The 24987-nt window shown below is 34.8% G+C and overlaps 2 pseudogenes; both read left to right on the forward strand.

The window, feature by feature from the left end:
* The first annotated feature begins 550 nt into the window (after positions 1-550).
* Positions 551-13045, forward strand: LOC116751127 (annotated as a pseudogene).
* A 3030-nt stretch (positions 13046-16075) lies between these two features.
* Positions 16076-24333, forward strand: LOC116751128 (annotated as a pseudogene).
* Positions 24334-24987: the final 654 nt, after the last annotated feature.

Genomic DNA, 24987 nt, shown 5'->3' on the forward strand with positions numbered 1-24987 from the left:
CCTCAATGTGAAGCCCTGATTTCTTTCTAGTGTAAGCTTCAGAATTCAGTTTTACAGTTGTAAATTAGAAATGAAGATTTTGAAAAGTCCTACACATAAATCCATGTAGATACATATAGCATGTGCACACACACACACATCATACTTTGTATATTTATTTTGAATAGAAAATGGAATAAGCAGGTGAGTAGTTTCAAAGTTGAAGATTTATTCATTTTTGGAAATTTTTAGGTAATTTTAGTCAGTTTGATATAAATATCAATATACTATATGTTGGCTGCCATTGGTCTAAAAATCTACCAAATCTTCCAGCTCCATGCTACTAATATCTAGTACTGTTATGAGCTGAATTGTGTCCCACCAAAAGATATATTGAAGTCCTGAACCCAGGCACCTGTGAATGTGACCTTATTTGGAAACGGTGTCTCTGCGATTTAACCAACTTAAGGTAAGGTCATATTGGATTGAGGTGGGCCTTAAGTCCAATGACTAGTGTCCTTATAAGGAGAAAGAGACAGAGAGGTAGACACGCAGGGTAAAGGGCCATGTGATGGTGGAGACAGAGGTTGGAGGGATGAAACTTCGAGTCAAGGCACGCCAAGTGTTTGCCAGTGATCATCAGAAGTTAGGGAGAGGCAATGAAGTATTCTTCCCGAGAGTCTCCAGAGGGAGCCTGGCACTGCTGACACATCAATTCCAGACTTCTAGCCACCAGAACTGTGAGAAAATAAATTGCTCTTGCTTTAAGTCATATACTTGTAGTATTTTGCTATAGCAGCCCTAGGATATTAAGACACATACTATATACAGTAGTAGATAGTAGATTGGCCAGTGATATTACAACTGGGTAAACATTTCCTTGACATGTTCTTACACAGATGGGCATTCACCATACCTTAATGACTTGCAATTTATAATTTTGCTTTGACAGACCCATGATATGAACTTTGGAACAACAACAGCAAACAAAAAGTACTGAGTGAAGGAACAGTATTGTTTCTCCTGAGAGACAATTAGAAATTTGTTTCAGACAGACTGGAAGTAGAGAATGCAAATTTTCTGTTAAAAATCAGTGGAATAAAAGCATCTTATTTCAATCTCATATTTTCAACCCCTGACAAATGCCCCAAAGAACAAAAGAATAGTAGAAAATTCAAGATTTAATATAATAGAAAAAAAAAACTTCAATATACAAATAGAATTATACTAGCCAAAAAATGTGAAATATTAACCTAAATAAGAGTGCATGATATTTATTTTCACAAACTTCCTCAGTCTCCAAGATATTTGTACATTTCCAAACACTTAAGTATCTTATTCTGAATAATCTCTACAAAATGACAGTTAAGACATCAAGAGTTACAGGAAGGCTCTGGGTACTGTGGAATATATCCTGTTGGGACCCAGATATTTGTGACAGAAAAGCAGATACCTGGCAAATAAAAAACAAATAAATAATAAAAATAAATAAAACCATCTGTACACTTTCTTTCCTAGCCTGAAAGTTGCTTCACTGAGAGCTGAATAGAGGGGAGAAGGAAAAGCATTGCCATAGACTAAATATTAGTGCCCCCATTCATATGTTAAAACTTAATTTACAGTGGGATGTCATTTGGAGGTGGGGCCTTTGGTTGGTGATCAGGTCATAAGGGCAGATCCCTCATGAATGAATGACACCAAACCTGCTTGCACCTGATCTTGAATTTCCCAGCCTCCAGAAGTGTGAGAAATAAGTTTCTGTTGTTTATAAGTCACCCAGTCTATGGTAATTTGTTATACCAGCCTGAATGGGCTAAGACAGGAATAGAGGAGGCAATCCATGATTTTATAAGTTGAGGGGTGCTCTGGATACTCTAGCTTTTAATACGATGGGCTCTCAATATTACACTTTCCGTTCTGCACTTTCTTCTCTACTTTTGAGGGATAAACCTGCAAGCCACATATTTCAAACAACCTAGCTTTCTGAATTTCTCTTGGTTTCTGCCAGTTGGAGGCACTAGATGGAATTTAGAAGGAAGAAAGAAGAAACAGAATATTACTTTGCTATTTCAGTTTCTTTCAGGACCTGAGGGCTGTGACAGTAGCAGTACCATAACGACAGAAGAAGGCATCTTGCTCATGGTCTTCTTGGCGTGGAACCTCCATTCTAGGAGAAGAGTGTATGCAGGGGTGGAGGCAAAGAAAGGCAGACCAGCTTTGCAATATACAAAAATTTATTGAATTAAATGCTCGTGAAATGGGTGAATTTTATAATATTTAACCTATATTTTATAAAGCTGTTTTTTTAAAGGTGATTTTACGCAGCAGTGAATGTCAGCAACTTTGAGAGTAATTTAGCAGCAATGGTAGAGTGGGCTTCTGGTTTTTGCTTAATAGCAGAATACATTTCTAACAGTAGCAGACACAGACAGAGGGCTTACCCCTCATACTGTCAGCAGCTCTGGGGTGAAAATGGTCACATGAGCTGTAGTCTAAGGCAGTGACAGTTTCTTGATCTATGAAGAACAACCCTCCTCTTCCCTTAACACCTTTAGCCATTCCATCTCTCTAGTCACCCGTGATCAGCTATAAATTTCCCCATCCTTAAATATTGAATGGTTTTCACATCCGCCAAATGTACGCTGAATATCAAAGAAGATTTTTCTGTCACCCAAGCAATTTGTTGAGGAAAAGTTTGGAGTCAACACCTCTGAATCCACGCCCCAGATAGTCCCAGTTACCACAGTTGTCAACATCTCTGGCAAGCAGCAAAAATAATTCAAAGATGGATCATACTTAGAAAGAAAATGATACGTGTTCTATGCGCAAAACATTTTTCTTTAAATCAGTAAATGGTCATTTCCGATAAAAGATAGTTACAGTAAAACAAAGGAATGAAAGAAATGCTTCTCATTATTCTCACAAAATTTATAGATAATATCATCTTTATATGTAATAAGTGAAATTTGAACAATGAGAAAAAAATATTCCAAAGAGACTTTATAGGATGTCCAAAGAATATAGAATTGAGTTGCAAAATGTCACAATATGACAAAAAATGAAAAGCCAGTGTAGAGAATAATGCCCGTTATAGGTGGAAAAAGTTAGATGTTTATAAGTAGTTATGAGGGTGCCTCAGAGAGAAAGAAAGAGAGGGAGGGAGGGAAGTGGAGCAGGGAGAGAGAAAGGGGAATGTAAACATGATCATAGAAGGAACGCTAGACTTTAAAAAGGTATATCTAACATGCATTATTGATATTTTTAAGAAGAACTAAGCAAATGAAAATATAGAAAGAGTCTAAAGTATAATTTTTTCAACATTTTTCTGAAATAAAGACAATGAATGTGTAGACTGAAGGGGCTCATAGATTTCCAAGAAATAATGAAACCTAACATTCATACCTACCATTCCAAATCAAAGCATATTCTGGTAAAGATGTTAAAGTTCAGGTACAAAGAAAGAATCCTAGGAGAAGGAGGGGAAAAAATCATTCCCCCTACTAGTGTGAAATATCAAGATGGATTCGACATCTTCACAGTAATATTCATGCAAGGAGACAGTTTGATCAGTATCTAAAATATACTGAGAGGAAGAATATGTGATGCAAGAATTTTATAATCAGCCAAGTAATCCTTTAATTTTAAAGAAAACCTTTGAGTAAAAAGGAAAAGGGTGCATGAAGTTATGCCATTTATGAATAACAAGGTCTGAAACTCCTAGGGGACAAGGTTAGGCAGTGATAAAGAAAGAAAAGGGAGAAAATGGAGCTGAAATCAACTGATTAGATGATGAGAACTAAAGGATATTTTTTAAATTGACAGAGTAGACACCCATGCCAACCCACCCCCACTCCTGCCCAAATATGTTAAGATTAATTTTTATTTAATGAAAGTGACAGAAGCATGAGATGGTCACATGATCAGAGCAAAGGTAGCGGGAATATTCAGCCAGCCTCCTTTGGGTTGCAGAGTCTGTTAATTTTGACTCTGTTCCCATGTGAAGACTCTTGTCAATACGCAAAGCTCATTTTTTCTAAGCTCAAAGCTTTTTCAGAATCAAGTCACCTAACACCATTCAGAAAGAACTTTAAGCAGCATCTATGTCCTTCCTGTGAAATATTTATGAGCAACTTGGATTCTGACTTTCCTGTCAAACCCACCAAAGCCTAGTCTACATTCTCTTTTAAGGACATGATGGATGTTGGAAATGGAAATCCTGTTTATCCCCAGCCCACATCCATCTTTCTATTTTTTTCTATTTCTATAGATGATAGAGAATAGAGATATAGTTAATTTCTCACCGAGCTTATTAAAGAATCTATGTTCTTACAAGATGTTACTTATATTATTTCATTTGATTTCCCCAATACTGTTAATAGTTGGCATCATAATTCCCATTTTACAGCATAGAAATTTCAATTCCATTAGGTTAAATCAATTTGTTCTAAATTACACAGAAATTCAGTTTTGTGTCTGGTATTAGAAGAATCTCTTTGTACTTCCCCACCACCCCTTACTGTAGTTGTAAAATTCACCTATTGACAATCACATATGATAAATGATCATATGATTCCAGAGAATAAATTACAAGTGTTAAACTTAAAAATAATGGCTTGTTAGTTCCCTATCCCCACATGTTTAATGACAGAAATCACAGATCTTGTCCATGAGGATCACAGTTTTTGAAGTAAAATACTGGATTTTTATTTCTATTGCTATGACGGTATTATTATAGTAATACCAAAACAAGAAAAAGAACATACACAAAAAGAAAACTACACACCAATTTCCATCGTAAAATAAATGTAGAAATCCTTAGCAAAATATTAATAAATAGAATTAGCAATATATAAAAATAATTATACACCATTACCAATTGATATTCATTCTCAGCATGTAAAGCCAGTTCAATATTCAATAATTATCAATGTAATTTACCCAATCCTAAAGAAAAAAAAATTCCATGGTCATATAATTCAATGCAGAAAAAGGGTTTGACAAATTTCACAACCATTCATGTTGTAAAAACAACAAACAAACAAAAAGCTCTCAGAAAAGTAGGAATAGAGAATAACTTCTTCCACCTGATAAACAGCATCTATGGAAATCAAAAACAAAAAGAAAAACAAAACCAAAAATCCCAAAGTTAACATTATACTTAATGATGAAAGACTGAATTATTTCCCTCCTCAAGATCAGGAACATGGCAAGGATATTCACTCTCACCGCACTCATTTAACGTAGTATGAGGTGTTCTAGCAAGTTCAGTAAGGCAAGAAAAATAATTAAAAGACAGATATGTAGGTAAGAAAGAAATAAAATTGTCTCTATTCGCAGATGATATGATTATATACAAACTGAAGTCTAGGAATACACATATACTCAAAAAAATACCCTTTTAGAATTAATAAGTTAAGCAAGGATACAGGATATAAAACAAACATAAAATATTAATTGTAAACCTATTTGCTAGGAATTAACTATGGGCAGTGAGATTATAGAAATATATCCAAATAATCAAATATTTACAAGACTTGTCATCAAAAAACTATAAAATGCTCATGAAAAATATCAAAGAGGTTCTAAATAAATGGAAGACATACAGTGTTTATAGATTGGAAGCTTCAGCTTGGTAACTGTTAGTTTTGCAAGAGCCATCATAACAAAATATCAAAGACTGGGTAGCATAAATAAAATAAATATATTTTCTCACAATCCTGGAGGCTTATTAAAGTCCATGATCAAGATGTCAGCAGGGTTTTATTTTGCCTAAGGCTTCTCTTCTTTGCTCGTAAATGGCCATCTCTTCTCTGTACCTTCAGAGTCTTCCTCTATGTGTGTCTGTGTCCTAATTGCAAATCAGGTTGGATTACAGCCCATCCTAATTACCTCATTTTAATTTAAATACCTCTTTAAACACCATATCCCAAATATAGTCACATTCTCATATTGTTAAGTCTGGGGGGTTAAAATTTCTACACATAAATTTTGGGGAGAGTCAATTTAGCTCATAACAGTAAGGATTTCAATTATGCCAAAATTGATATATAATTTTAAAACAATTCTCATCAAGGCATCAGCAAGAATTTTTGTATAGACCAGATTATTTAAAAATATATAAGGAAAAGAACAAAGGAACTAGAAGAACAAAAGGAATTTGGAAAATGAAGAATATAGTAGAAGAAGCCAGTCTACCCAATTTTAAGCCTTATTTTTTTCTTTATCTTTTTTTAATTACTGCTTTATTTATTTATTTATTTATTTATTTTGGAGTATAGTCACTTTACAATATTTTGTTAGTTTCTACTGTACAGCAAAGTGAATCAGCTATACGTATACATATACCCTCTCTTTTTTGGATTTCCTTCTCATTTAGGTCACCACAGAGCACTGAGTAGAGTTCCCTGTGCTATACAGTAGGTTCTCATTAGTTATTTATTTTATACGTAGTATCAATAGTGTATATATGTCAGTCCCAATCTCCCAATTCATCCTTATACTATCTTTAGTAATCAAGACTGTGTGGTGTGAGTGGAGGAATAGACACATAGGCCAATAGAAGACAACAGATAATTCAGAAATAAACTCACAAATATGCCCAAATGATTTTTGACAAAAGTGAAAGGAACAATTCAATGGAGAAAAGATAGTCTTTTAAACCAATGGTACTAGAGCAATCTGATAGGTTAAAAAAAATTAAGCCTTGACTTTTCACACATCTTACATAAAAGTTAATATTCTGGTTGTGATATTGTACTATAATCTAAGATGTCACCATTGAGAGAAACTGGGAAATGAGTACGTGAGACCCCTCTGCATTATTTCTTATTACTGCTAATGAACTTACAATTACTTCAAAACGAAACTTTAAAAAAAATTTAAATACAACATTTAAATCCTAAATAAGATCAATAGTCTGAATGTTGATTCATAGTAAAGCCTTTGTCAGCTTGGTCCTTGTGCTATCAACAGCAAGGCAGACTGCTATGTTCAGGTGAAAAAGAGAGATTATTCTGTGTAACCTCTCATCCTATAATACCCCACTTGAGTACAGACCTAAATAGAAGACAGTCCTATTTACCAATCAGCTGGGAGAACACATACTGTCTATATATATGTATATATTTCATTTTTAGGAGATTAAAGAAATTCCTAAGCTATAAAATCAACACTATAGTGCTTAGGACTCAGAAATGTTATTTGTTAACTTCATAGTTTATGAAGATCTTTCATTATGAGCTTAAGGGAAGAAAAGAAACTAATATGTAAATTAAGCAAAAGAAAGTTATAATAAAAGAAAAACAAAGAGAAAACCCAACAGAGAAGGTAATAAAATTCCAGTGGAGATCATTACAGGTACTTTTAAGAAATAAAGGTAGTAGAACATAATGATAAGCATGATTTAGAACTGAAAAATGTTGAGAATAAAAGCAGTACATGCAATTTTTAAATGGCCAATATAACCTCCAAAAATGACAGAAACTGAGGATGGAAATTATTTTCCAAATATAATTTTAAATGATTTTTTACCAACTGAGGAAATTCTTTCAGCCTAACATTCTCCCTCAAGGAGCATTTGGATTTGAACTCCTAAAGATGGGAAGATAATTGGTATTTTATTGCTCAATATGTTTGCAACCATAATGATGAAAATATTGTTTATTTACTTTCAATTTTGAGTCAATCTTCAGGCCACGGAAAGAAGATGCTATGTTTAAGGATGGAATGAAAATCCAAGTGCTATGATAAAAATGTAACTTACACAAAGCAGATTGTGAAGAAAATTGGGTAGAGAAGCAAGGGCATTAAAATTGTCATATAAAGTATGAAAACTGAATTAAAGGACTATAGAAAAATGATTGAGTTTAATTACATTGTTTATACTAAAGATAATTGACAGAAAAACCAAAACGATAACATAATTGACTAAAACAGTTGGAGAAGAGGACCTGAGTGAGTTAAATATTTATATTTGGTATTGGGGGAATAATAAATGTTATCTGATATTAATAAATTCAGAAAATATATATTGTTTGAGAAGGGAAATAACCAAAATATAAACAATTGTGAAGAACTTGTCTGGAGAGTAGACTTAGAAGTGAAGAAGTGCTCTGACTCTGTTGATATTTAATATAAAACATTCTTTAACATGTGATTTTTTTAATGAGCATATATTACTTGATAAAACCAAATACTTTAAAACTACAACCCTACTTACTTATAAGTGATAGTGATTTATATGACAGGAAGGTGCTTATTGTTGAATTGATATGAAAAAATTTAGAATAGAAGCAATTACCAAACTAGAATCATGCATGTAAACATTTTTTCTAGCATTTTTTATGTGTTAAAATATGTTATTTTTCTTTGCTTTATACTGTTGAATTTGAAATATCACCCACCCAAGGCTCTTTTTTTCTCCCTAGTTACTTGGCTAGCGGCTGCTTCTATTTGCAAGGACATATCATGTGAATTACAAGGAAGTAAAATAATTGGCCTTCAACTAGACTAAATTTTCACCAAGTGGATTATTGTGCCCTGATAATACCCTGTCTAAATGACAACACTCAAAACTCAAATGTGTTCTTAATTTAATTAATTATAATTTCCAAGTTAGGAAAATTGTGTTTTGTATAAAATATTATTTCATTAAATTAGCCACAATAAAAAATAAGAATCACCTTTCATTGGGAATATACAAGAGTAAGTTTCAAATAATTTTATCATGGAAAGTATTATAATAGTCATTTCTAATATTTACATTTAAGAATCTTAAAATCCTTCTGGCTTTACTTTCAAGAAAAGTCATCAGCAACATTTAAAAATGTATGTTTATGAAATAAATCATCCAATTACTCTATTTCTATGTTTAAATTCCCCAGTTCTTCTGGCAATAGAATATAAGTCACTGAAGCTTTGTTTCCAGTGGAAAGTGGCTGGTACCTCCAATCCTACCCCAGAAACCCACAATTATATAATCTGCAATAATTATCCAGGTATTTTTAGATTACTTCCATGGCTTTAATATTTACTTGTCATGTTACTTATTTTCACAGCTAGGCATCACATCACCCATCTTTACAAATAAATTTATTACAAATTAAAGGATATAATCCTTCTTCTCTGACTAGTTTTCTACAATTTCTTTTTCCCAGCAACAAATATAATTAAAAATAATAATTGATCATTTGTTTTAACTTGTCAGTAGAACTTACCATTTCCTGGTAAGGACATCTTTGTTAAAATTGGATAATTTTTAAATGTGTCAAAATGATCAAGATAATAAAGGTCTTGAAATATTTGCCTTTTTGAATTTAGAAATGTAAGCTATGACAGAATACAATTTCTTTCTGTAAAACACATACAAAAATGAACAGCATGTTTCAAATAGTTAACTGTTATTTAACAAGGATCATAAAAATTAAATAATTAGATGAGGAACTCTGTTCCATTATTCAACAGGACAATTAGTTCTATCAACATTTACAAGTTTTAAATACAGATTTATAATGCAAATATATTTATAATGTATTTTTATAGTGTATTTTTTAAATCTTCAATTAAAATCAGTAATCAAAAGAATTTAACATTAATGATAATAAAGCATTTATTATGTTTCTTTTATTCTTCAGTTATACTATTTCCATACTTTAAATACATGTTCAATTTTATTACCATATTTATGAATTAAAAATCTTAGTTTTGCTTAATGTCCTCCACTAGCAAGAAAACAAAAATTGAATGATACATTTCCATTTATTTATAACTTGAATTCTTTATAAATAATTTTATTTATCAAATATGGATAACTATGATTATAAATATAAGGTTTCAAAAAATGAGAAAAGCGAAGATACAGTTCATGAATTTGTGCTAATGACAGTTAATTATGCTTAAAATTTATTGTCAATTTGAACAAAAAACTATCACAAAAACAAAGTAGGACATTATATAATGATAAAAGGTCAAATCACCAGGAAGATATAACAATTACAAATATATATTCATGCAACATCAGAGCACCTAAATATATAAAACAAACACTGACAGAATTGACTAGAAAAATAGACAGAAGTGCAATAATAGTAGACAATTTCAATGTCCCACTTTTAAGAATGGAGAGACAGTTACCGTATAGGGAACAATTTTTATGAGTTTTTCTTCTCTCCTTCCTTTATTTATTTTTGCAAATATATATATTAAAAAAGCACAAACTGTGAAATAATAAAGAAAGAAAAGAAACAGAGATGAAAGAGAGTGAAAGGGGTGGAAGGAAGGATGGAAAGAAGGAAGGAAAGGAGGGTTTCTTACACAAAAGGTGACATACTATACACAATTTTCTGCAACTTCCTTTTATCACTTAACAATTTATACTCCAAAATATACAATATATAATCCATTTTGTAGAGATCTTCCCAACTGCTTTGCGCAAGCACATAGTAATCCACTGTGTAGATACATTGCAGTTTATATAACTGTTGGATTTTGGTGTCAGAATTTTGGATTTTGGGTGTGATTTCAATTTTGTTACTAGTACCAATAATGTTACATTGAAGAACATTTGATACATGTCATTTCAAACTAATGTCAGTGTACTTTTGGAACTTTGGAACAGATTCCTGGAAGAGGGATTGATAGGTCAAAGGCCAAATACAGCTATGATTTTGTTAGATATTGATAAAATCTTCTCCATGGATGTCCCATTTTACATTTTGAAAAACAAAATATTAGACTGATTTTTCCTCCTTAGCCTCACCAACAGAGTGTTACCAAACTTTTCATATATTTCAAATCTTACAGGTGACTAATGGTTTTGGTTTTAATTAACATTTTTCTCATTATAAAGATTATAATACAATATGAAATATATTTTCTAACAAACATTGTTCCATTGAAAATATGAAATCTACATTTGGATCTGAGTAGCCCAGGGAAGTATCCTGGGTTAATGACATAAGTGGCTATTTAGTTGTAATTAATTAGATTAATCTGAAACCATCTGTTATACTCAGGACTGCAGTTTAAAGAGATAGGAGAAAGAAAGGCAGAACAGAAGAAAGGGAAGGAAAGAAGGAAGGAAGGAAGGAAAGAAGGAAGGAAAGAAGGAAGGAAGGAAGGAAGGAAGGAAGGAAGGAAGGAAGGAAGGAAGGAAGGAAGGAAGGAAGAAAGGAAAGAAGGGAGAGAGGGAGGAAAGGAAGGAGGGAGGGAGGGGTGAATTAAGCTAGGCCTAAATTAAGACAAAAAATAATATGAATAAATGGGAAAGAACTGCTTAAATCAATGTAATTATCCTTGTTTGCTTGAAATCTGTGTTATAGTTTGAAGTCTGTGCCATACCTACCTTGTTAAAAAAAACACTAAATTTACCTATTTTGCTCATATTCATGTTTCTCATAAACTCTGGCCAGAAATTACAAATTTTAAAGTTTTACTGCATTTCAGCAGTAAACTATGTGCATAACCTCAGAAATGGATTGATGTCTCTTGTTAATACATATTTTGTTCATCATATGCTGAGTAGGAGCTACATATTAGTATATATCCTCAAAATTTTATTGCATTTAACACACCAGAAGGGACATTATACAACTAATAAGAACTGAAGTCCATGTTGTTATTTGATCAAATATGTTTCATGAAAACTGCCTAAGAACATCAAAACAATTAGTCAAACCCAAAATTCAATCTGAGTTAGCATTCATATTCAAAGATTTGAATTCAAAAGTAAGTTCAGAGACCAAATATTATATTTTGATTTGTTCTGAAGTGGCCATCTGCCCATATGAAAAAGCTACTGCAACAGTTTGGCAGGCAGTTTAAAGAACCAAAATAACTACTCTGTGCAGGTCAGGTTCACAGGCATCTGGGTGTTGACTTGGAAAGCACAAAAAGTAATAATCACAGCATGTGGTACTTTACCGAGTAGCCAGCCAAAAGTGTCTGTCTAAATAGTCAAAAATTTTAGCTGTCATAAGAATCCTTTGAGGAAACTTTATAAATACCTATCAAATTTCAAATATCAGTGGCCAACATTTTTAAAAACACCATAAAGATCTAATAAAATGTTATAGAAAAGTTATAATAATCCTGAGATACCCATAATTTATATCCTGGCACATTTAAAAATGTTCCTTTTGTTTAAAAATGGCCTTCAAAGATATCAATAGTTTTATTTGTATATTTTATAAATATTTGTGTGCTAGTCAATAGTCTGATTTTTAATTGTTTAAAGCAAATCCAATGCCACAAAGAGCTACTTTAGTCATGCCTTGCAGAAGTTCAAGAGGAATATCCTCTATTTTCACCCCTCTGCCCCTCCCCTACCTTCAAGTCTTCTCCTCACAGGTCTCGGCCTGGGAACTGCGGACTTTTGCTGCTCCTTTTCTCGGAAGAGTGGCTGTTGAAAGGAGTTAAATATGGCTCTTGGGTAAGTAAGTCTTGGTTGGAGGACCATGAAGAAGGGTCAGCAAGAGGACAATCTCCCTTGGTGTCCAGAACTTGTAGAATAGCCTGCAATAGAGTGGACCACCAGCTGAGCTCCTTGAAGTGAGAGCCACAGGCTGGCAGGGAGAAGGGTAACCCCAGTGTCAACCAAGAAAAATTAGATATGGCTGCACTTCAGAGAGCTCATCAACCAGGTGGTGGTCACCAATAACAGCAGGAGGATGTTCCCAGTGCTGAAGTTGAGTATGTCTGACCTGGACCCAAACACCATGTGTTGTTTCATCTTGGATTTTGTGACGGAGAGCAACCACTTCTGGAAGTGTGTGAACAGAGAGTGGGTGCCTAGGGGGTCAGTCCAAGCCATATGTGCATATTGAACTCCTTACATAAATAAAAACTCTAAATTCATATAGTATGAGTTGAGGGTCTACAGGGGATGACTACCAGTCACGGCATTCTCAAGACTCAATGCATATCTGTCAAGGCTTACCAGAAAGAGATTACAGCTCTTAAAACTAAATACAACTGATTTGCAAGGGCTTGCTATGATGCAAAAAGAAGCAGGGATCACAAAGATAAGATGGAAGAACCCAGAGACAAACATCAACCTGTGTATTACTAATGGAAGTAGCTTATCCCTGGACTCAGTTCCTTCTATCTGCTGTCAACCCCCATCTTTAGTTTGGAGGTCCTGTCTCACTTTTCTCCACCCATGGCTGTGAAAAATGCTCTATGCTGAGGAACCACAGTTCGCCCATCCCTGTCCCTGTCCTCAAAGCTGTGTCTAGGACCCCTCCCCACTTGGACAAGCTCATACTTAGCCCATACACTAATTGGAAAAATTCTCCAACCTATTCTGACAATTCATTTGCAAGTTGTCCATGATCTGATCCCATGAACTTAGCCCAGCCTCAGCATGTGTGTACATACTATCATGTTACTCCTGAGCACAACAGGACTGCATCAGTACCCCAACCTGTGGTCAGCTAGCAGAGCAACTTCACACCAGGGTCTCAGAGAGCATAGCTACCTAATGGGCTGGGAGTCCAGTCCTTCCCAGTGAACACTATCTTACCCAAATAATCTCAGGTCCCTTCTCCTCAGGATTCTCACTCTATAAGAACCATGTCATGGCCACAGATATTACTGACAGCCAATATCACACCTTGGCCTCATAACCTCATGGATGTCTCTGTCACCACCTTCCATGTAAACCAAAGCCTTTCCTTAAAATATACACTTTTTTTTTATGTCTACCAGTTTTACTCAGGATTTGATCTAGGTACAAAATGATGGTCTCATAGGTCAAGAAAGAAAAAAAATCTTATTAACTTCACTTTAAAATATGAAAAGGAATATATGTTCTGTTGTTCATCCAAAAAATAACCCCACCCATCATCTGCAACACAAGTGTAGTCCTATGTTGTGTTTATATGCTACAGATGAATTTAAGTATGGAAACAAAACTCAGTTGGACTATCAAATCACCATTACTTGATCATAATAAAATTTTGTTTGCTAAGATCCAGAAACTTATTTTTTTGTGTCTCTTACAGAATATAGAAGATTTGACACACTAGAATTAATAAACAACTCGTCTTATTTAGTGAAATAAAAAGCATACTTTCAATTGCATTCCTTGTTGCTTCAGAGTAGTTTTCAGGTCCCTTTTGTGACAGCTATCATAGTTAAGCTGTTAGGGACAAAATAATAAATTCATAGTTGAGGACAACAGACTTTAATTGAAATGGAAATTTCACTGTTCTGCCCAATAGAATGTGTTTATTTTGAGCATATGTAATTGCCTCTTGTATTGTTAAACCTACAATGGCAATATTTTTCTTCTGAAAAAAATAGCCAAAGACAATCAGCAAAACATTTTCTGCAAAATAAAGGCAATATGCAAAAAAAAAAAAAAAAAAAAAAAAAAAAAAAAAAAAAAAAGAAACAACAACAACAAAAAAAAACTAAATACAGTTCTAAAAAGATCTACTGGGAGGATTCATACTAGAAATTAGTGACAAACATAATCCACTAAAATTTTCTAAATTTGCATAGTTCAAATTCTCATCTTTTGCTAACTTACTGTGCATCTAGAAATATTTATTTTGGAAAATATTGAGAAAACTTCTTTTGCCCAGAATGAAAAACTTTAAAGTTTAAGATGGATTACACAAAAGAACACATGCTTTTCTTTTCAAAGGAGAGTGATTTTTTTTTTTCTTTTTTGGTGGTGCACAGGCCTCTCACTGTTGTAGCTTCTCCCGTTGTGGAGCAGAGGCTCTGGACATGCAGGCTCAGCAGCCATGGCTCACGGGCCTAGCCACTACACGGCATGTGGGATCTTCCCAGACCATGGCACGAACTCATGTCCCCTGCATAAGCAGGCAGACTCTCAACTACTGTGCCACCAGGGAAGCCCTAAAGGAAAGTGATTTTAAGAGTTTATAATTACTTAGTAAAGGTTTTCTGAAGATCAAATTCTTTTTAAATGCCCCTTTTTTGGTAATCCCTAAATTAATTGGAAGCATGTAAAATTGTTCTAAATTAATGATAAAAAAATCAACTTCATATTTTTTTAACTGGCTCTTTAAGTTTCATATTAACAAATTGTAGTTCATGATATACCTTAAAATATTCTGATAAAATATCCAGATTAAGTTCATCTAAAGAAGAGATAATGCATTTCTACATTTGCTTGTGATAATTGGAGCAAAGACTGTATTAAACTAAATAATGATACTTTGACAGTATAAAGATGCAAATGTACATGAAAGTAATATTTTTCCAATGGTGAGAAGATGTATTTTATACTAGACCTGACTTAAGACTTTTGCACAGGATATTTCTTTGTCTGGAAATGGCTTTCCCCACATAATCACCTGGCTTACTCCTTCAATTTCATTCCTCACAGAGGCCACACCTGGCCACTCCACATCAACTGCCGCAATGTACTATGAAAACTCTTGCTCTGTTAGATTTTTTTCACAACATGAATTTTTATGTACTTTGTTTATTCTTTTATTTTCCAAATTTTTTATTGATTGCCTCCCTTGCCCCTGCCAGAATTCAAGTTCCTCAAGTGCAAGAACTCAAGTTTTTCTTGCTAGTTGATCAGTCTCCAAGACCTAGAATCATTTTTGGAAAATAGGAGCCCAGTACATATGGGTCAAAAAAACACTCAATGACCTAGGAGGAATTTCAGGAAAACTTTTGTTGTCATAATCACATAAAAATACATAATGTCTATAAAACAGCAACAACTAATTAGATAGGAAGAACAGGCTGGAATGAAAAAGGTATAATGAGTCAAAAATGGGTTTAGGTGAGATTAAAAAATACTGCTAAGAAAGTAAAGAACAAAATCTAAAAGTTACAGCCACACTAGAGGTCCTAAGACAACAAGAAACATTAATATGATTATAAATGTCACAGCAATAATCCTTTTATTGGTTAAATTCCTTAATCAAAAGCAAAGTATAAAGTCTGAGTTTTAAAGATGAGATAACTACATGTACACAGAGAGACACAAATTACCCAAATATTTGACAAAAATGTTTAAAAAAATTATATACAATAATATTTAAAAAGTGATGAAGAATGAAAGAAATGTCAATTGATATTTACAAATATACCAGTCTAAATTAGGGATATGATTAATCTGAAACCATGGAGTGCCAGAAGGTAAAAGAGAAGTTAATAAGAAATCAATGATAGTATGAAAAAGGAAAAAATTTCAACATAACAAGAAGATAATAGAAAAAGGAAATTGAGGTAATTTAACTACTAAACTGTAGGCTGTTCTTTCTATGTAACTGTGTTCTCACTCTATCCACTTTCTGTCTCCTATTTTTCCAACATACTTTGGACATTTTAAAATAAATTGCAACACACTTGAAAACAGATAAATTATAAGGGTTTACATCACATTTTCTTACCACAATGTTATAAAACTAGTAATTATAACAAAATGTGATAAAATATTTTGAAGTTAAAACACACATTTCTGAAAGTTTGTGTAAATAGGAAAATAAAAGCTGAGTTTTTAGATTTCTTATAAATATCAAAGTAAATTATGTACCTCAAAACTCAAGCTCAGGGGAGGAGTCAAGATGGTGGTGTGGGAACACTCAGAGTTAGCTTCTCCCCACAACTAGGGTGCCTGCCAGCCACTGGTAGGGGACTCTGACCCCCAAGGAGACAGGAGGAAACCCAGAGTGAACCAGTAGGATGTAGGCAGACCAATAGGGGAGAAGTGGAGCCCAGACAGGATTGGCGTCCCTTGGGCCAGGGAGCTTGCTGAGTTCCCAAGCCAATTCCCCCTTCCCGCAAAGCCCCATCCAGGCCACATGGGTCCTGGGGACATAGGAGGGAGTCTGGGAAGATCAGGAGTGGCAGGCAGGAGGGGCCATCCAGGAGGATCAGGAGAGGAGCAGAGGGTGATTACCCTACTCACTCGGGTACAGGGAGCCTGCTGAGCTCCCAGGCTGCTCCCCTGCCCTCCAAGGCCCCCTTTTCCCCCTACCGTATTGGTCCTGGGGACGTAGGAGAGAGGCCTGGGAGATCAGAGAGGCAGGCAGGAGGGGCCCTCCCAGACCCCAGACCAGAGGAGCAGGAGAAGAGAGGAGGGCATTTGCTCTGCCCCTGCTGGGCTCCTAGGTGAGGTCCCCTACCCCCTGAGACCAGGGGTGGGTGACACGCCTGGGTCCCTACTTTTCCTTGAGTATAAGCCCCACCACCCACAGCCCTCAAGACATTTTCCAGCCTTGTGGGTCCTGAGCATTGGCCCCATACACCACCCAAACCTCACCCTTGCTTAGGCTTCACTCTCCACAGCCAAGGCCTTCCCTCCCCCACCTTTTTTTTTTTTTCCTTTTCCCTCCTCCTCTTTTTTACTATAGGGTACTGATGTACATTCCAGTTGTTGATTCATATATATTTTTATTTTTACATTCTTTCTAATAAATCTGTTAGTTCCCTAGTCTTATTTTTACTTTGTTACTGTTCTTTTTTTTTTTTCTTCTTCTTCTTTTTTTGCTGCCCCACATGGCTTGTGGGATCTCGATCCATGACCTCGGGGTCAGGCGGAAACTCTTGCAATGGGAGCTCCGAGTCTGAACCACTGGACTAACAGAGAACCTCAGACTCCAGGGAATATTCTTCAGAGTTAGGTCTCCCAGAGGTCCTCATCTCAGCACAAAGACCATCTCTACTCAATAGCCTACAAACTCTAGTGTTGGAAGCCTCAGGCCAAACAACCAGTAAAACAGGAACACAACCTACTCATTAAAAAAAAAAAAAAGTGAGATGGCAAAAAAATATGTCACAGTTGAAGGAGCAAGGTAAAAACCTACAAGACCAAGTAAATGAAAAGGAAATAGGCAATCTACCTGAAAAAGAATTCAGAGTAATGATAGCAAAGATGATTCAGAATCTCAGAAATAGAATGGAAGCACAGATTGAGAAAATATAAGAAATGTTTAACAAAGACCTAGAAGAACTAAAGAACAAACAAACAGAGATGAACAACACAATAACTGAAATGAAAAATACACTAGAAGGAATCAGTAAAAGAATAGTGGAAACAGAAGAATGAATAAGTGAGCTGGAAGGCAAAATGGTGGAAATAACTGCTGAGGAGAAAAATAAAGAAAAAAAGAATAAAAATAATTGAAGACAATCTCAGAGACCACTGAGACAATACTAAATGCACCAACATTCAAATTATAGGCATCCCAGAAGAAGAAGATAAAAACAAATGGTCTGAGAAAATATTTAAAGAGATTATAGTGGAAAACTTCCTTAACATGGGAAAGGAAAGAGTCACCCAAATCCGGGAAGCACAGAGAGTCCCAATACAGGATAAAACCTAGGAAAAATACATCAGTACACATATTCATCAAATTAACAAAAATTAAATGCAAAGAAAAATATTAAAAACAGCAAGAGGAAAACAAAAAAATAATATACAAAGGAATCCCCATAAGGTTATCAGCTGATTTTTCAGTGGAAACTCTGCAAACCAGAAGGGAGTGGCAGGATATACTTAAAGTGATAAAAGAAAAAAACCTACAACCAAGATTACTGTACCCAGCAAGGATCTAATTCAGGTTTGATGGAGAAGTCAAAAGCTTTTCAGACAAACCAAAGCTAAGAGAGTTCAGCACCATGAAACCAGTTTACAACAAATGCTAAAGAAACTTCCCTAAGCAAGAAACACAAAGAGAAGAAAAACACCCAAAAAAACAAACCAAAAACAATTAAGAAAATGGTAATAGGAACATACATATCGATAATAACCTTGAAAGTAAATAAACTAAATGCCGCAACCAAAGGACACAGACTGGCTGAATGGATACAAAAAGAGACCCATATATAAGCTGTCTACAAGAGACCCAATTCAGTCCTAGGGACGCATACAGACTGAAAGTGAAGGGATGGAAATAGATATTCCATGCAAATGGAAATCAAAAGAAAGCTGGAGTAGCAATACTTGTATCAGATAAAATAGACTGTAAAATAAAGACTGTTACAAGAGATAAGGAGGGACATTACATAATAATCAAAGGATCAGTCCAAAAAGAAGATATAACAATTATAAATGTTTATGCACCCAACATAGGAGCACTTCAATACATAAAGCAAATCCTAACAACCATGAAAGGAAAAATCGACAGTAACAAAATAATAGTAGGGGACTTTAACACCTCACTTACACCAATGGACAGATTATCCAGACAGAAAATTAATAAGGAAACACAAACTTTAAATGACATAATAGACCAGATAGATCTAATTGATATTTATAGAACATTCCACCCAAAAGTGATGGAATACACTTTATTCTCAAGTGCTCATAGAACATTCTCCAGGATAGATCACATCTTGGGTCACAAATCAAGCCTCAGTAAATTTAAGAAAATTGAAACCTATTAAGCATTTTTTCTGACCACAACACTATGAGATTGGAAATCAATTACAGGAAAAAACCTGTAAAAATCACAAAAAAACGGAAGTTAAACAGTGCACTCCTAAATAACCAAGAGATCACTGAAGAAATCAAAGAAGAAATAAAAAATACATAGAAACAAATGACAATGAAAACACAATGACCCAAAACATGCGGCACAGCAAAAGCACTTCTAAGAGGGAAGTTTACAGCAATTCAATCTCACCTCAAGAAACAAGAAAAATCTCACATAAACAATCTAATGTTACTTTTAAGACAACTAAAGAAAGAAGAGCAAAGAAAACCCAAAGTCAGAGGAAGGAAAGAAATCATAAAGATCAGAGCAGAAATAAATGAAATAGAAATGAAGAAAACAATAGTAAAGATCAATAAAACTAAAAGCTGATTCTTTGAGAAGATAAACAAAATTGATAAACCCTTAGCCAAAATCATCAAGAAAAAGAGGGAGAGGACACAAATCAATAAAATTAGAAATGAAAAAGGAGAAATCACAACTGACACTGCAGAAATACAAAGGATTATAAGAGATTACTACAAACAACCATATGCCAACAAAATGGACAACCATGAAGAAATGGACAAATTCTTTGAAAGGTACAATTTTCCAAGACTGAACCAGGAAGAATTAGAAAATATGAACAGACCTATCACAAGTAATGAAATTGAAACCATAATTAAAAATCTTCCAATAAAAAAATGTCCAGGACCAGATGGCTTCTCAGGCGAATTCTATCAAACATTTAGAGAAGAGCACATTTAGAGAAGAGCAAACACTGATCCTTCTCAAACTCTTGAAAAAAATTGCTGAGGGAGAAACACTCCCAAATTCATTATACGAAGCCACCAACACCCTGATACCAAAACCAGCAAAAGTTATCACAAAAAATGAAAACTACAGGCCAATATCACTGATGAACAGAAATGTAAAAATCCTGAACAAAACACTAGCAAACAGAATCCAACAGCACATTAAAAGGATCACACACCATGATCAAGTGGGATTTATCCCAGGGATGCAAGGATTCTTCAATATATGCAAATCAATCAATGTGATACACCACATTAACAATTTAAGGAATAAAAACAATATGATCATCTCAGTAGATGCAGAAAAAGCTTCTGACAAAATTCAACACCAATTTATTATAAAAGCCCTCCAGAAAGTGGGCATAGAGGTAACCTACCTCAACATAATAAAGTCCATATATGACAAACCCACAGGAAGCATCATACTCAATGGTGGAAAACTGAAAGCATTTCCACTAGGATCAAGAACAAGAGAAGGATGTCCACTCTCGCCACTCTTATTCAACATAGTTTTGGAAGTCCTAGCCATGGCAATCAGAGAAAAAAAAGAAATAAAAGGAATACAAATTGGAAAAATAAGGATTAAAACCGTCACTATTTGCTGATGACATGATGCTATACATAGAAAATCCTAAAGATACCACCAGAAAACTCCTAGAACTAATCAAAGAGTTTGATAAAGTTGCAGGATACAAAATTAATGCACAGAAATCTCTGGAATTCCTAAACACCAACAACAAAAAATCAGAAAGAGAAATTAAGGAAACACTCCCATTTACCATTGCAGCAAAAAGAATGAAATACCTAGGAATAAACCTGCCTAAGGAGGCAAAAGACTTGTACTCAGAAAACTATAAAACACTGATGAAAGAAACCAAAGATGACATAAAACAGATGGAGAAATATGCCATGTTCTTGGATTGGAAGAATCAATATTGTGAAAATGACTATATAGCCTAAAGCAATCTACAGATTCAGTGTAATCCCTATCAAACTACCAATGGCATTCTTCACAGAATTGGAACAAAAAATCTTACAATTCATATGGAAACACAAAAGACCCCGAATAGCCAAAGCAATCTTGAGAAAAAAAAAATGGAGTTGGAGGAATTAGGCTCCCTGACTTCAAACTATACCACAAAGCTACAGTAATCAAGACAGTAAGGTACTGGCACAAAAACAAATATAGATCAATGGTACAGGACAGAATGACCAGAGATAAATCCATGCACATATGGACACCTGTTTTATGACAAAGGAGGCAAGAACATACAATGGAGAAAAGACAGCCTCTTCAATAAGTGGTGCTGGGAAAACTGGAGAACTACATGTAAAAGAATGAAATTAGAACACTACCTAACACCATACACAAAAATAAACTCCAAATGGATTAATGACTTAAATATAAGACCAGACAATATAAAACTTTTGGAGGAAAACATAGGAAAAACACTCTTTGACATAAACCACAGGAAGAACTTTTTTGACCCACCACATAGAGTAACAGAAATAAAAACAAAAATAAACAAATGGGGCTTAATTAAACTTAAAAGCTTTTGCACAGCAAAGGAAACCATAAACAAGACAAAAGACAACCCTCCAAATGGGAGAAAATATTTGTAAATAAAACAACAGACAAAGGATTAATCTCCAAAATATACAAATAGCTCATGCAGCTCAATATCAAACAAACAAACAATCCAGTTAAAAAATGGGCAGAAGACCTAAATAGACATTTCACTAAGGAAGACATACAGTTGGCCAAAAGACACATGAAAAGATGCTCAACATCAATAATTATTAGAAAAATGCAAATCAAAACTACAATGAGTAGTAGTTTTCTCACGCCAGTCAGAATGGCCATTATCAAAAAATCTAGAAACAATAAATGCTGGAAAGGGTGTGGTGAAAAGGGAGCCCTCCTGCACTGTTGGTGGGAATGTAAATTGATCCAACCACTATGGAAAACAGTATGGAGGTTCCTTAAAGAACTAAAAAAAGAACTACCATATGACCTAGCAATCCCACTACTGGACATATACCCTGAGAGAACCATAATTCAAGAAGAGACATGCACCCCAATGTTCATTGCAGCACTATTTACAATAGCCAGGACACGGAACCAACCCAAGTGTCCATCGACAGAGGAATGGATAAAGAAGATGTGGCACATATATACAATGGAATATTACTCAGCCATAAAAAGAAACTAAATTGAGTTATTTGTAGTGAGGTGGGTGGATCTAGAGTCTGTCATACAGAGTGAAGTGTGTCACCATATGTTAATGCATATATGTGGAATCTAAAAAAAAAAATGGTACTGATGAACCTAGTTGCAGGGCAGGAATAAAGAGGTAGACATAGAAAATGGACTTGATAACATGGGGTGGGAGGGGGAAGCTGGGGCAAAGTGAGAGTAGCATTGATGTATATACACTCCCGAATGTAAAATAGTTGGCTGGTGGGAAGAAGCAGCATAGCACAGGGAGATCAGCTCGGTGCTTTGAGGTGACCTAGAGGGGTGGGATAGGGAGGATGGGAGGGAGGCTTAAGAGGGAGGGGATATGGGGATATGTGTATGCATACGGCTGATTTGCTTTGTTGTGCAACAGAAACTAACATGGTATTGTGAAGCAATTATACCCCAATAAAGATGTACTAAAAAAAAATGGTATCAATAGAAAAAAAAAACCTCAAGCATAAGGACAGTTCGAAAAACTGCAGTATTTACAAAAGCTGAAGATACACAGTTCCAAAGATAATCAGCTCCACTCCTATATATATACCTAAACCCAACAGGAGTGCATTCATAAGTTCACTGAAAGGCATGCACTAGAATATTCATTATAGCATTATTTGTAAGCCCAAACTGGATGCTACCCACATAAATATCCACTCATAGGAGAAGCCATAAAAATTGTGGAATACTCACACAATGGGAATTGATCGTCTATAATGTGCATAATGCATAATTTATCAATACTAAGTACAAAAAAAGACAGGACGAATCTCTGGTTTTAGAAGTCATGGGAGCAGTTAACTGGAACAGTTTTCACTGAGATGAGAATGTGCTAGGTTATTGGTATTCTGTTTTTGATCTGAGTCTGACTAAGCAGGTATCTTCTGACATGTGAAATCAATCCATTGAGCTGAACTCTTTTGATGTGGTTACTAGTCTTTACTGATACTTATGTTCAATAAACACTTAAAAGTACATAGAAATTAAAAATATCATTCCCATGATATTTTTATTAATTCATTAAAATAAGTAGAAACACACTTTAATCATGACATGCTTTGCAAAACAAAAGAAAAAAAAGACCCCTAACTTTCAAAGACTTTTATGATCACTCAAGAAAGCAAAATTACAGAGACAAAGAAGCATCAGGAAATCAGTAAGGAAAAATAAATGACAAATTTAAAAAAATGATTTAAACATCAGGAAGTGTTATTTATACTGGTTCTGTGGGCTCCATGACTATGAATTCTTTTGTGAAGTGGATGAAGACTCCATCCAGGACAAATTTAATCTCAGTCAACTCAATGATCAGGTGCCTCACTGTAGACAAGCTCTAGACATGATCTTGGACCTGGAGCCTGATGAAGAGCTGGAAGACAACCCCAAACAGAGAACCCTGATTAAGCAGTCAGCCAAGATGCTGTATGGGTTCACCCAGACCACCTATATCCTCACAAACCATGGCACCACCCAGATGTTGGAAAAGTACCAGCAGGGAGAGTTCGGCTACTGCCCCATGTGCACTGTGAGAACAAGCCAATGCTTTCCAATAGCCTTTCTGACACCCCAGGTGAGGCCCTGGTGAAGCTCTACTGCCCCAAGTGCATGGACAATTCCACACCTAAGACACCATCGAGGCAGCACCACACGGACGGCCCCTACTTGGGCACCAGTTTCCCTCACATTGCTCTTCATGGTGCACGCTGAATGCCGGCCCAAGCAGCCCACTAACCAGTTTATGTCCAAAGTGTACAGTTGCAAGATCCATCCACTGTCCTACCAGGTGCAGTTCCAAGCCACCAGCAACTTTGAGTCTGTCAAGACCGTTCACTTATTCCCAACCCCACCTGTCACTCTGTCTTTGACAGTTCCAGTCCTCCCCTGCCACCTTTAAGGAAACCTCTATGGTTTATATTTTAAATTAGAAGAGTCATTATTGTGGTGTGAATATGAAATAAAGTAGAAAAAAGGCAAAAATAAGAATTTACTCAAAATTTATATAAAATCTTGCCAGATCTCTTCAGGAAAAATATTTTAGGGCTTGATGGCTCCTAATATAAATGTTGTAAAATCATAAGGTATTTTTAAAATAATTCTATGGTAATTTATTTAATTACTAAATAAAATTGATTATTTATATTAAGATACATTAGCATCATTGATTAATGTATGAGAAGAATACTGAATAGTACCATAATAATGAAGAAATTTTTTAAAAGATCTACAAAAACTACCATGTTGAAAGGTACAAGAATCACAGGTCTTTAGAAAGGAAAATTTCATATACCTAAAATCAACTCTCATATTATTTAAAGAGTTCTGGGCTATAAGTTGAAATGGACTATGCTGTGTCAAACCACAGACTGACTCGCATTATTTTAAAAAAAGCAAATCTCAAATATCACTAGTAAATAGCAATTAAATCTTGAGAGAATATATTTTATACTTGATAAAATCAATTCAGTGTTTAATAAAATTCAAAGAAAGCATAAGTACCAACAGACATATCTAAACATTACAAGAATGTGTATCCCAATCCACCTATATA

Source organism: Phocoena sinus, chromosome 3 (genome assembly GCF_008692025.1).
Source record: "Phocoena sinus isolate mPhoSin1 chromosome 3, mPhoSin1.pri, whole genome shotgun sequence".
NCBI lineage: Eukaryota > Metazoa > Chordata > Mammalia > Artiodactyla > Phocoenidae > Phocoena > Phocoena sinus.